General features: G+C 43.5%; 1 protein-coding gene and 1 long non-coding RNA gene across 3 annotated transcripts in view; one reads left to right on the top strand and one right to left on the bottom strand.

The window, feature by feature from the left end:
• The window catches only part of Lrmda (leucine rich melanocyte differentiation associated), a 1035900-nt gene that overhangs the window by 381297 nt on the left and 639838 nt on the right, over positions 1 to 14765 (bottom strand).
• LOC125395193 (uncharacterized) lies at positions 1536 to 12951 on the top strand. 2 transcript variants are annotated; one of them, XR_015004783.2, is made up of 4 exons: positions 1536 to 1686; positions 9307 to 9480; positions 9577 to 9693; positions 11294 to 12951. It is a non-coding gene; the product is annotated as an uncharacterized LOC125395193 (long non-coding RNA). The 2 variants fall into 2 exon arrangements; XR_015004782.2 differs by having other exon boundaries at positions 1538 to 1686; positions 9312 to 9480.

Here is a 14765-nt window from a genome sequence, read left to right as displayed (position 1 = left end):
CTGACTGCAAGTGAATTTTGTTTAATCAAACACATCTTTGTATTATTACACAAGTGTTCCAGAGCATAAATAAAAATAACACACCTTAAAATAATATTCTACAATGTGAGTGCATATGTAAACGTCTGCATACGGAACGTTTCTTTCGTGAAACCATGCAAGATTGGAATCGAGTGTGAGCGTTGCCGTGGTCTCCTGATGAGACAGGGAGGGATCATGCCTTGCAGATTCTGGTGTCTCTAGGTCTTCCTTTTGATCGTGGCATGACTCCAGGCAGGAAGCTCTCCTTTCTAGACCCAAATATCTCTCCTTTCTCTTAATAAGATGCACTTTGTTGCCTTTAGAGCCTATCTGATTCAAGATGGCCTGCTCCTCTAGCTCAGCTTGGTTACACCTGCAAAAACCCTTCGTCCAAAGAAGGTCACATCCTGAGGTTCAAGGTGGGCATGGATATCACTGACATGTGCCTAGTGTTTGGTTTCTTTGGGTTGACACACAGAAGTGAAATGGGAAAAAGGCTAGCTACTCACACAAGCAATGCCAAATGTCAAAGAACTGTCACCAGTGTGGGAAAGGGTGGGTCTTCATACACTGACAGAGGCACAACCAGCCACAAGGACATATCTCAAAGAAATAATATAGACGTCAGCTGGACTTTTCTCTACCTAGAGTGAGAAACAAACAAGTCTTTGCATCCTGTTTTCCACATTGAAGGCTCAGCAAAGACTTGCTAATGAGTGAGAAAAAAATGAGAGAGAGTGGACAGATGCTAGATTCCTCCAGTGACTGACCGCGAGCTATGACAGTGGGCTTTCTGACGGGGATGGGGCATGTGGCTTGGCATTGCTGAATAAGAAAGATGGGTACGTACAAGGGAAGGCTTCTGTCATGGACTCTACCCTCTGGAGACTACATCAACTAAGGTAGAGTCTCTGAGGGGTAGAGGATAAGGAAAGAAAGAATGCCAGTCAGCATCTCCTTTATGTCATGGCTGTCTAAAAGGCAGAAAATAAAAGCTCAACACACACAAGTCTATTCAACCCCACAGCACACTCTTAAGAAAGAGGTCCTGTGTTCAGCACTCCCTGAAGTCTTAGGGATTAGTATAAATTGATTACCCATAATCCTTAGTTTGTAAGTGACCATGACAGAACTTAATTGCAGGTCTCCATCCATGGAGACAATGGCCATGGTTCTTAGTCTCCCTTTTCTCTTGACTCTCTCTGTTCTAAAAGTCTAATGATAGCAAAATAAACAAAACACAAAATACACTATCTCGGCCATCATTGTAATTCTGTAATTCAGTAGTGCCAAGCGCATTTACACTATTGTCCAACCACCCCTTAGAATTCTTTTCTTTTTCCAAAATTGTCAAGCTCTACCTGTGAAACAAATCATTAGTTCCTTCTCCTCTGCGACTTTGAAGCCACCCTTCTACCTTCTGTCTCTATATTCTGACGAGAAGGTGGGTTCATGGTGCATCTGTCATGCTCTGGCAGTTTGGCTGCACACGGCACGTCTTTGGAGCTCAACAGTCTTGAAGCTGTGTCAGATGCCCTTTCTTTCACACACGGAATGATGTTCCAAGGAGTGCCTGCCCCATGCTTTAGTCATCTCTCATCCGCCAGTGGACACTTGGGTTGCTGCCACCTCTTGACGACGGTGAAAATGCAGTCGTGAACACGGGTGAGTGGAAATCCCCCCTTTCTTCCCCGATTTTTACCAGTTTGACGTATTCAGAAGTGGAATTTCTGTCTCATATAATAACCCTATTTTAAATTTCTGTTTGATTTCTACTGAGTTTTACATTCCTACCAACAGGGCACAGGGGTTCCAATTTCTCCACATCCTTTGGTCTGTGTTATTCTGCTGCCACATCACAATGACATGGGTTGCTAAACAAACCTCTCCTCCCCACACCAAACCTATCCAAAGAACCTGTTTCTCTTTAGCTGTTCATAAAGCCAAGCAACGTTTTGTTAGTGCTTAAGAAAACACACCCACTCTCTAAACCAGGAAGGCATTCCAGGCCTTCATTCCAGGCCACCATGCCTGGGTCCTCTCTTTGCCTAGGTCCTCACTTCCTGGACAGACTACCCTAAATCCTCTTGTGTCCCTCAATACTCAGACAAACTTAGGAGAACACCCACAGGTGTCTTATGACCCCCTTTCCTGAGTACTCAGTTTCTTTTTCATAGCCCACACCGCCAGAGACTACACTGAGAAGCAGTGCCAATTGCTCCTTTGTCTGAAGGAAGGACATTTATCATTTGCTGTTCTAAATCTGAAAACATCATAACCAAGCCGTGGGCGTTGGCTCACATTACACTCTGTAATTTCAGTTAGCGAGTTAATGGGAAAGACGCATTAACATTCTGTTTGTGGTTTAAAATACATATTTACACAGTTTGACTTCTCATATCCCCAAACTTATAATTTATCCATCATTACATTCCCTATTCTCTACTCTTAAACATTAACTGCCCTCATTGAGGTGATGAAAGATGGGGAGGCAGGCAACGGTGGTTTTCATAGACACAAAGCCGACTGGCTCAAAGTAGAGTGGAGAACCCACATCCAGTGGTTGAGAAAGAAAAGGGCTCCGGCTGGGAGTGCTGAGCTAATGGGTTCGTGGGGAACTATTGCCTTCAAACATAACAGGCATGAGTGAGAGGGCGGGCACTTTGTGTTAACTCCACCATTGCATGTTTGGAACTGGAGTCACAACTGACTACGCATGCGCACAGCCCTGACACTGCCAACGACACGATTGCTAAGGATTCCAGGAATTTCAGAAACACCCTATTTGATTATCTGACATATTTTACTACAAAGTCTAAAACTCTCTAAGTTTCTTACAAACATATTTAAGATTTCTAACTCATTCTTTCCGTACATATTTGTGTCCTCACAAGTGTGTTGTTTCACAGGTGAATGTAGAAGCCAGATGATAACCTCAGATGTGTTCCTCTGGTACTGTCTACCTTTGTTTTTTATTCCATTTATTTATTTGATACAGACTCACTCATTAGCCTGGAAGTCACTAAGAAAGTTAAGCTGCCAGGCCAACATGTCCCAGAGCTTGGATTACAAGCACACACCATCAAGCCATCACCTAAGTTGTAGGGTTGAACTCATGCTCTGAAAGCAAGCAAGCATTTTACCACCTGGTCATCTATCCAGCACCACTTCTCCACCTCCTCACATTTTCTTTCTCTACCCTGCTTCCATATTTGATCAAGCCGGACAAGAACTCCTCACAGTAGAAAGGATGTAGACTGTGCAGCCAGACACACCTGGGTTCAGACCCTAGCTCTACCACTCTTAGCAACTGTGGGGATGCGGATAAGTCTTGAAATTCTTAGTCTGAAACAGGATGTAGACAAATACCACTCTCTGCATGTCAGTGTACAGCATAACACTCATTGTATCTCATAAGATTGCCCTGTAATTCTGCATAAAGCCTGACATGGGAAGTGGCTTTTCACCTACCGCCTCTCTCTGTTGCTCACTGATATCTAAGGAACAAACACTAAACATTTGGGACATTTTGAATCACTCATAGGGGCAAGGAGAAGCATTGTACTCTGCACCTTCATTGAGAAGAACTGGGCAGGCTGCTATTCAGAAAGAGAACCAAAGATGGAGAATGGATCCCACCAAAATAGCAGACTGAGACAGGGAATAGACACTACCAGAATCAGCAGGCTCACAAACAGGAAACAGTTGAGGATCAGGTCCTTGGATGTAGGGGGAGAGAAGAGATCTGGACGATTAGGTGAAAGAGTATATTTTAAGACGATGGAAGAATTATTTTATTGACTTTGAAATGACCAGTACATTCCTGAAAGGTTTGCGTAAGCTCACCAATAATAGATTCACAAGGCACCAACTGACTGACCATTTACAAAATAAGTAATTAAGAAACAAAGTGTATGCTTACCAGACATCCCCTCCCCCATTTTTAAAGATCCAAGCCTCCTCCTGCCTGGCTATCCATTCAGATTTTGTGTTATGGCTTCTAACGCCTATGATTTTTCCTTGGGGCCTTACGGCTTATTAAATTGCTACCCTCAAATCTCAAGATACAGTTTGTCCAAAGAGCAGACAAATTCTAATGGAATCCCTTCTGAATTCAAAATGCAAAGCTCTTCAAAGAGCAGGTAGCTCCTTCAGGGAGAGAATGTCCCTTGCTCTGTTCCTACAGCCACCACTTCCTGTTCCAGAGACAGAAAATGGAGAAGGAATGGTGAGAATAACGTGACCTGTCCCTTCTGTCAAGATTCTACTGCCACCCAGGCTCTGCTACAGTGCAGCAGCAACAGAACATCCCTTTCTCTACCAAGCTGAGGAGCCACTGTGTAGCAACGGCTGGTCAAAGGGCTCTTGACATATTTTCAAATATGAAGGCAATCAAAGGTGGTGTCATTGAGTAAGAGTATAATGACAGCAGGTTTGTCTTTCCTTTGGGACCTCCGAGCCAATGGGTTTTGTTGTTGTTGTTGTTATTTTGCTTATTCTGGTCTGCAAAGTACGGTCACAGGCCCTGATGCCTCCTACACATGAAGCCTTTCATATAGCAAATCTGAACCTTCTGGCAATCCCCACAATTTCTTTTCTTTATATAGTCAAAGTCTCCACTTCTCTCTGCAGCGGCTTTGAGAGACCCAGACACTGTTCAAAGATGATTCTGTGTGAACAAACTTTGTGGGGCATCTGGGAGTTCTGTGACTTCTTTTGGACACTCAGTCACCAGCTTAGAGTACGGGAGGCAATACCCTCTTTCCACCAGAGACCAAGAAGATAATACATTAGACACCAGCCTCTAGAGCAATCTCAGACACAGTGCAGTACCCTCTCTGTGGATGATCCTAAGGTCACAAAGCAAGGATAGGTAAAAACCTGATCAGCGGCCTCAGGTCTATAGGCCCAACATGAGACATGTCTTTGCTCTATATGGCTTCCCTGGAAGGGACAGTTGGTACCCAAGACTGTCTAAGCCCTTGCCTGAACCATCATCCCCATGCAATTCCTCCACCTGACAATGGGGTGCACTGGTACACCACTTTACCCCACCCCCAGGCTGATCTGCATGTCCTCCAATGCTAGGGGTGATTTACACAGCCTGCGAGAGGATTTTCCAAGAAAACACTCCACATAATTGGCCTTTGGTCGAGCTCTCCGGCCATGATTTATTTGTCTAGGACAAGCCAAGGAACGTCTCTCTCCACCTCTGCAAAGCCTCCGGTCCCGGCCTCAAAGTTCAGCAAGTTTCTGGCCAGAGAATGTTCTTCCTCTCCTCCCACTCAGCCTTTTTTCCCTGTGCCTTGCAATCTCATTTGCTAAATATACTAAACTGCCTGTATACCACGGTCTGCAGTTCCAGAATGTGCCTGGCTTCTTTTGGCTGGGAGGGTCACTCCTAAATCACTCTGCTGGCAGCTGCCACCCATTTATATCCATGACCCAAGAGGACTGAAAGGGCAGGTTCTTCCACAGAGACGCCTTTCTATCTAGGCCCCTGGGTGCCAGAAGGCACAGGTTGCCTTCACTCTTCCACCCCATACAAACACATAGGCACATGGTCACATAGTAGGAAGGGAAGGTACTCAAATGCTCAAAAATATGCAAGGAACAACTTCCACCTTGGTCACTTGTTTGTAATTGTCCTGGGACCATGGCCTGAGCTAAACAGCTCTAAATGCAAGTCCTGACAGTGCAACAAGGGCCTCTGTGACTGGAAGACATAAGAACTTGTAGAAGAAATGGGTTGAGCAATTTCTCTGCCTTGCAAATAGCTTTTGATTTCTACCAGCCCCATCTACAGTATCACTCCCAAGAAGCCCAAGAAAGGTTTCCCCGAAAGGTGAAGCAGCCTCTGGGAGGAATGTTAGAATGGGTGAGCCAAAGCAAGTCTCCTTTCTAAAAGTTTGGAGGGTGCCTAATAAGCCTCACCTTCCCTGCAGGCCCCTTCTGCAAAGGAGGACTCTAGAAAAGGGGCCTGGTAAGAAAAGACGGTTTCAAAATGTCAAGGACAACCTCCAACCCTCCCCTACCACACACACTCTTTTCTGTGGCATGAATGTGTGTGCACTCATGTGTGTGCATATAAATATATGTGTGCATGTATGTGTGTGCATGTGCATATAAATGTATGTCTGTGTTGTTTGCATGTATGCATGTGTGTGTACTTGTGTGTGCACATATGTATATATAAACATGTGTGAATGTATGTGTGTATGAATGTATGTGTGTGTGTGCATGCATGTATGTGTGTGCATGTACTTGGTGTGTATTTGACAGGAACATGTGCATGTACGTGAATGAAATGGCGAGAGGACAACTTCAGACGCTATTTGGATCATCCACACTATTGTAGTGTTCGCTTGTTATTTTGTTCTTGTTTTTGTAATTCCTGAGACAATCTCTCACTGGCCTGTGCCTTTTGTCCAGTGGTTTCAGGTGAACTTTTCTTTATCAAGAAAAAGATGGGGAGAAGGGATTCAGGATTGCTAGGAGAGATGCTCAATGTTTGGGTCAGAGGGAAATGAACACTAGGAGTCAAGCCTTCCTCATTTGGGCATCCCCAGAAAGCTCAGATAACCAGCCATCACCATAGTTCCTTACATGGAAGTTCGAGGCCAGACAGCAAACCTCTCTTTAAGAACACGGGGTATCTGGAGGACTTAGAGAACAGAAAACATTGCCGCCCCTATAGGCTAGAACCATAAAGCAGATAAGTGACCCCCACTTCCAATGCAGTCCCAATCAGATCATTTTTTCAGGAGTGAGTGGGACAAACAGACTTGATCTTGGCTGGCGAACGAGGCTTCTCCCAGCTGCTCCAGGGGACTGGAGGAAACACAGCTCGAGATTGCATTACCAATTTCTGTTGGCCTAACACAATGAAAACCCACATCTAATTTGTTGTTCACTCTCCCTCAGGTCCCCTTCAGCATTTACTGCTTTCCAAATATCTTCCTCCCATTGAATATCTGTGTTTCAGATTATTCGTCCCCAGATGTATTAGGATGCATTTACTGCAGCTGCCTCTCATCTAGTGATTTCCTGTCCATATGCCTGACAGCTCCAGGTCCCTTTATGTCACATCTCTGTCATTGGTAGGGTTTATAATACCTCTCCATTTAGGGCCATATACAGATTTAATTAGCATATTCTTTACAACCTTCCCTAGGTTATTAACAAGGATACAGAGCACAGTGCGTACAACAATCCTGGTGGCACCCTGTGGCCTCTGAAAGGCTGCAGTGAAGAAGTCCATTTGCTGCTCTGAAAGGGCCCTGGATGAATTCCCTTCACCATGAAAGAGGCTGAAGGATGCTCGGTCCAGTATAATGAAGACAACATTGAGCCAAGACCCATGTAAAGTAGATTGCAGTCCCAGCTCTGCTAGTAATAAGCTGCGACCTTGACAAAGACACTTCCCTGTTTGTTTAGTTAGGAGTAAAGAAGGCGGGTGAAGTCTCCCAAAGGTGGAAAGAGGATACTAATTCCTCAGATACTGACAAGGACAGTTTTTTACCGAGTTGCTATTATGTGCCAGTCGGTACCTTGTGTACATTTCTAACCCTCACCCTGAACCTGTGAGATTAATCTCAGCTTACAGTCTTTGAGAAGGAAACCAAACTGAAAGAATCACAGGACTTGCCAAAGGTCACAGTGATTTTTTTTAAAGTTCTGTTTAGCCGACGAGATGGCTCAGCAGGGAAAAGCCCTTGCTGTGGTGGCTCAGGATCTGAGTTTAGTTCGGGAACCCAAGTGGAAAAGCCGTATGTGGTGACTGCATCTGCAGTCTCAGAGCCCTGCAGTGAGAGGGGAGGGGCAGCATGAGAAGCCTGGAGTACCCACCAGGGCAAAACCAGGGAGACCATCTCTCACCAGAACTGAAGGAGAGAACTGACTTCTGAAAGCTATTCTCTGACCTTCGCAGGCATAATGTGGCATGAACACACGTGTACACTCAAAAATAAAAAGATCCAGTAAAATGGCTTAGTAGGTGAAGGGCCCTGCCTTCAAGCCTGATGACCTGAGTTCAATCCCCAGGAATCACATGGCATAACAAACCAACAAATAAATAAAATATAATAAAAAATTAAAACCAGTGTCTTGAATCTAATCTTGGCAGGTTTGACAAACCATACGATTCCTAATGAGCTGAGCCGTCTCAATTTGAAAAAAGCAGGCGATGTCTAAAAGAAGGGCTCCTGCCCCATCAAGCCCCTGCTTTTCCCTTGTCTCTTTGAGCAGCTGGTCTTCCCTCTACTTGACAGCCTAGCACACCCAAGTCCTCTCTCTATCAGGCAGAATGGCTCAGGGTTCAGAGACTCGAGACCGGCTGAAGTGCTCAGTTAGAAGGTGTTACCAGGAGGGTGTCACGTTCTCAGATGAGGTTAGGAAGCAATGTCCAGTCCACTTCTTTGCCCCGTGAAATTTAGTGTCTTTCATTTTCCAGTGTACACTAGACGGCTCCCAAAGACAAACACAACATCCCACACCTGACCTTATTTAATCTGAGGAACCTATTAGGTAAACATAAAAAAAAAAAAACCAGCCCTAGGCAGGAGAGATAAATCAGTCAGCAAAGTGCTCACTGTGCAAGCAAAGGGGCTTGAATTTGGATGCCCAGCACCCATGTGATAGCCAGGCCTGCACCTTTGTAAGCCCAGTGCTGTGGATACGGAGCCAGGGAGATCCTGGAGCTGGTCAGACAGTCCTGCTGAACTGGTGACTTTCAGACTCAGTGAGAGAATCTGGTTCAATGGAAAAGGTAAGGGAGTGATAAGGAAGGTGCCTGATGTCAGTTCTGGTCCCATACGCTTGTGTGCCTGCACAGACACAAGAACAAACAAAAAATAAATTTAAAAAACCCAAACAATATTCCGTTACTAGACTTTAGTAGGTAGTGAAGGAATAGATAAAATAAAATTGCAGGCCATTTGAGAGCGTGCAGCCTACTGATGGGCTCTTGCCTACCGCAGGATTAGCAAGGCACAGGCTACTAGAGGAAGCCCTGGGCCAAGTGCTGTATCACTCAGCCTGGCTGGCAGCTCTCCACATCTGAGGCCTTGATTCCAAGGGATCCAGGGAGGGCTTTCGGTCATCTTCCTTAACTTCTTTGATTTGTTTATTTGTTTGTTGTTTTTCCTTTATTTCCCACTTCCCAACCTCCAGGCCTACTCTGATGTTAAAATGAGTCCTTGAAAAATGATGCTTTTGGCTTTGCTTCTATGATTTTTTTAAATTTTTATTATTTTTTATTTATGTGCATATGTGTCTGTTACCAAGGGCAGTGTCCACAGAGGCCAGAATGGGATGTCGGCTTCCCCAGCACTGGAGTCACAAGTGGTTGTGAACCGCAGTGCATGGGTACTGGGAACAAAACTATGGTCCTCTACAAGACCAGCGAGTGCTCTTAACCACTGAGCCACTTCTCTTTCCCCCATTTCTGGGAGTTTTAAGGTATGTAAAGCACTGTGTATTTCATTTCTTAGTTTTAAAATTAAGTGATCTGTTTTGCATCCATGTTATAAAATAAAAGTTTTATTATTGTTAAAGTATAGTGAACCCAGCAGAAAAGGAGAGGGACATGGCAGCCACTGAGAAGGCCAGGACTCACAGCTATGGAACGGACGGGACATGCCAGTCTGCGCTGATCACCCAGGGAAGCACCAGGTAGGTAAGGAGCAGAGAGGGTAGAGATTTTGCTGTGGTTTGTACAGAAATCAATAAAAAAAAATGTAAGGTGATGTAAATAGGCCTGTGATTGAGCAGTCTGAATCATTTCAGTGGGCTTTGGGGTGTAGGGGGTACCCCTGAGAGGGTTGGCATAGAGGAATATGCCTCCTAGAACTAGATGGAATCCTTGCTGGTTGGTCTGTGTTTGAAATGCACATTCCTGGGTAACTTATTTGCAATATCCTAGAATTACCTAGCTCTGGGACGACAGCCGTTCCCTGATCAACTAAGTCCCAGATGCCAGAATATCAGAAATAAACAAAATATAATCAATACAATGAAGCCCATGGCGACATGCGTCCACCAGAACCTCCCTACGAACGGCTGTGCTGGACTCCAAGGCACCCACCACATTTCCTCCCCAGTCTCCCGTGTTTCCTTCTGCTCAAGGTGGCCTTCAGCTTTCCAGCACTACAAATAATCCTTTAATGAAAACCCTCATACACACCTCCTCATGGACCTATGTAGGAATTTCATTGGGCTATATATCTTGGAGTGGAATTGCTGGGTCAGGGGGTATGAGTATATTAATTCAACTCAGTGAAGCCAGGCTGCACTCCGGAATTGCTGCTTCATCCAGTCCAGCATGGACCTCCCCCACAACATCTATAATGCTTTCCGTGGTCCACTTTTGTAATTATTCCAGTCTGGTAAGCACAAAGTGATCATTTATTCTCATACCAATTTACATTTCTCTGATTTCTACGAAATTTGATCTCATTTATTTTTTGTTCCCTGTAACCTCCTAACACATGCTTGCCAAATCAATTCTAGGTAAGCAATAAACACCTAATGGGAAATGCCGGAATAGGTTTGCTGTGAGACATGGTGATGCACAAGCTACCTCCCTCTTGCCTGTCCCACCCTAAGTTTTTGGGCAAGAAGCTAATGATAGCAGGCATACATCTTTATGCTTTGATGACTGAGAATAAAACTGGTGCAACTATTTAAAATATAAGAAGTGAAGTATAGTATAATAGATAGCATGCAAACAAATAAAATATAAACATATAAATAAAATATAAAACATAATATAAAATATAAAAATGCAAGCAAAATGTGCTTATCTGGTCACCACATGTATATTTATACATACATATTGTACATACAGGTATTTCCCCTTCAGATAGACTACAAACCTAATTCTAAGTTGTGCATAGTTCTTTCAAATCTAAAACTGCAAAATAACCCTTGTAGAGATGAGCTGTCACTGATCCCACCTTAGGCCATTAGAAGGGTTAAAAAGAAAATGAAAAACTAAACTTAGTGTCTTCTAAAAAATATGCATTTTCCATAATGTCTGATTCGTGGTTATCTGACCTCATATGAACACATACAACACACAGGCAATCACCTGGTAATACTTTCATTTGGGGGGTCTGGGAGAAGGAGGGAGAAAGAGAGACAGAGGGGTTAAGTGTGAATACTACGAACACAGACAGATGCAAAAATCTGGTGTGGAACACTGGGAAGCATAGGAGAACTACCCGGACCAGGCCAGACATTCTCTGTTTTCTATTTCTCTGTCTCTCTTAAGAGAAGGAAGACCTTGCTGGAACTACAGAAAGTGAACTGGCGGCTCCAAGCATGCTTCCCACCTAGGATTCTCAGATGGAGGTGCCACGGTGTGAAGACCCACCCAACTTGAAGAGCGAAAATACTGACCTGCTCATTTAAAACACAAGCAAACTCTGACAGGCCACAGGCCTCTGGAAGGGGAATTTGCCTTCCAGAGCCCAACTATTCTCTGCTCTGACTCGTGCAGAAGGAGCAAATGGTGCCCTGGGCACACTCGTCCACACATCAGCCTGCAATTGCCAGTAAATCACCGCTGCAGTAGCTACTAGCATCCATAAAGCCTTTTGAGTTTTACAAGGTGTTTATAATGGGTAACTCACTATGATTTAGATGGAAAACATGAGTCAGCTCCTGAGACAAAGCTGATATGGGGACACTGGCCTTGTGGGATGACCTCTAGCAAGCATCCAAATAAATCACAGTCTCCCTCTGGGCCAAAGCTGGCCATTGTCTTGTACATATATTTTCAGAAGCTTGGCTGTGGGAGAACAGAGCCCTGGAGAATGGGGGTCCTCCCTAATGACAGGTCACAAGGAGAAAAGTGGTCCTCTCAGGGTATCTCACTGACAGGAAAGATGAGAAATGCTAAGTCTAGTGTAGAAGCTAAGCCTGGATCATTGGCAAGATTATAAACCTTTCCAGACCTCCAGGTGAATAGATATAGATATAGATATAGATATAGATATAGATATAGATATAGATATAGATATAGATATAGATAGATATAGATGTTTGTATGTATGTATGTATACATATATTTAGTCTGTTATAAACTGTATTGTATTTTCTAGTATATAGAACATATATTTGTGTTTTCTAATATGTACATATTAGAAATATATTCCTATATATGTATACGTATGTATATTACAGTTTATAACAGACTAAGTCAAGAGAACTACAGAAGCCCCAACTCGGGGAAGAGGGTCCTAGAAAACAAGATCTGACTAGGAGTTTGGAGGATTGATAATGCCAGAGGATACTGGGTGTATTTCCGAGAAAAGGATAGAGCAGGTGAAGACACTGGGTAGCCATGACGACAGCATGTGAAGGAAAGAGCAGGTGAAGACACTGGGTAGCCATGAAGACAGCATGTGAAGGTAAGAGTGGGTGAAGACACTAGGTAGCGACGACGACAGCACGTGAAGGAAGAAAAAGAGGAGGAAGAACTTGAGAAATATACTGACGGAGATAAAACAGAGACAACACTGGAGAAACTGAGGAAATGAAGTGAGGTCAGTAGACACAAAGAAAAGCTCAGCATCTGATGACTCTGGGAACCCTAGACAGAAGATACTATCCTGTGAAATTCATGCTCTTGCTCCCGGGTGAGGAGAAACACACTGTACTACATCTGCAAGACAAAGGTCTTTCCCTAACTATTAAAAAGAGACACAAGTGACTTTTCTAGAACTATATATAAATATATAATGAACAATTATATACATTATATATGTATGATATACATACATACATGCAAACACACACACTTCATCCTCTGTTATAACCAAATTATTCAGCTGGGTTTGGGTTTGACCTCCTATATCTCAAACTGCTGGATTACATTTTCTCCCCTTTGCTCATTATCTTGCTTCCTTCTCCTTGTTCTTGAGAAAATTTTTGACTTAGGGGTTTTTTTGTCTGTGTGCATTTTTTTGTTTGTTTGTTTTTTCTTTTTTGATCTTTCAAGACAGGGTTTCTCTGTGTAACAGCTCTGGCTGTCCTTTGCACACAGACCATACTGGTCTTGAACTTACAAAGATCCCCCTGCCTCTGCCTCCCGAGTGCAGAAATTCTGTACCATGACTCCCAGCCTTGACTTAGATATTTTGTTATCAGGATTTCCTTTTTCTTCTCACGTGTCAGTTTTGATAATGGCTGTGTTCAAATACCTGAGCTAAAACAGCTGGAAGAAGACAAGCTTTAGTTTGACTCAAGGTTTTAGAGGCTCAAGTCCATAGTTGTTTGCCCTCATCCCTGTGGGTCTGTGGTTGTACAGTGCATCATGGGAAAGAAGGATAGCACAGCAGAATAGCTCTTGTTGTGGTGACTGGGAAGCAGAGGAACAAGACAAAGGAAGGACCCAGAACAAGGAATAGACCCAAACAACAGCCCCACCCCATGATCCACTTCATCCAATCAGGCCCCACCTTCCACAGTTGCCACCAACTTTTAATAGTCTATTAATTGTGAATCTATAAGTGATTTAATCCATTGATTAAGGCCAAAGTCTTCATGATCCAATCACTGAGAAGTTTTGCATCAAACCTTCAACACTTGGGCCTTTTGGGGGACACTCATATTGAAATCACAAGAGATATTCACAAGCACAAAACTTTCACCTATTTCTAGGGATAGTGCACTATTACAAGCCGTGTATTATTCAGGGTCTCTAGAAATCTCATTTAAATATATAATGAGATTATCTAGAATGTGGCCCAGCTAGTTCAAACAGTGATTGTCTACCAATGGAAGGACTAACAATCCAGTAGTTCAATCCATAAGGGTGGATGTCTCAGCTAGTCTTCAGTATAGACTTGTTGTGGGATATTAGTTTAAGATGTGTTACATTCATTATGTTGTGGAATGCTTGTTTAATGATGCAAAAATGTGTTGCATTATTTTCCGTTGTATTTGTTTAACTCTGTGAAGCTATGTTACGTTGCCTGCCTAAAACACCTGATTGGTCTAATAAAGAGCTGAAGAGCCAATAACTAGTCAGTAGAGAGAAATAGGCAGGTTTGGTGGGCAGAGAGAGAAATCTAGGGAAGAGGGCAAGGAGTGAGAAAAGGAGAAGAGGAGGACAACAGAGGCCAGTCACACAGTCACATGGCTAGTCACAGAGTAAGAAGGGAAGAAAGGTATATAGAACAAAAATGGTTAAAGCCTAGAGGCAAAATGTAGTTAAAGAGAAATGGGATAGTTTAAGTTAGAAAAACTGGCTAGAAACAAGTCAAGCTAAGGTTGGGCATTCATAAGTAAGAGTGGCTGGCTGACTGGATGGATGGATGGATGGATGAATGGATGAATGGATGGATGGATGGATATGTACTGGATTGACAGAAAAGATGGACAGAAGGGTAGATGAATGATGGATGGATGGGTTTGTGGATAGATAGGTGGATGTATAAGAAGGCCTGAAACACTGATGTTAATGATTAGAGAAATTGGAAAATTAGTGAAAACCAAACCTCCCAAAATAAGGAGGCAGTCACTTAAACTCCTGTGGACATTGTGTGAGAATGAGAAAGGGAAGACGCATGTGTTAATACTATCACATTCTAGACAGATACACTGAATCATCTAATGCCGCCTTCAACCTCCAGTGAGTTACAGCTTCTATGGGTTTCATGAGCTGACATCGTCTGGTCTGCCATTCCATTATGTATGTTTATGTCTAAACAGACACTGACAAGCTGGGAACAGGATGG

The sequence above is a fragment of the Myodes glareolus genome, chromosome 12 (genome assembly GCF_982192425.1).
Source record: "Myodes glareolus chromosome 12, mMyoGla1.1, whole genome shotgun sequence".
Taxonomy (NCBI): Eukaryota; Metazoa; Chordata; class Mammalia; order Rodentia; family Cricetidae; genus Myodes; species Myodes glareolus.
Note: the sequence above shows the minus strand (reverse complement) of the source record. Positions and strands in the feature narration are given on the sequence as shown.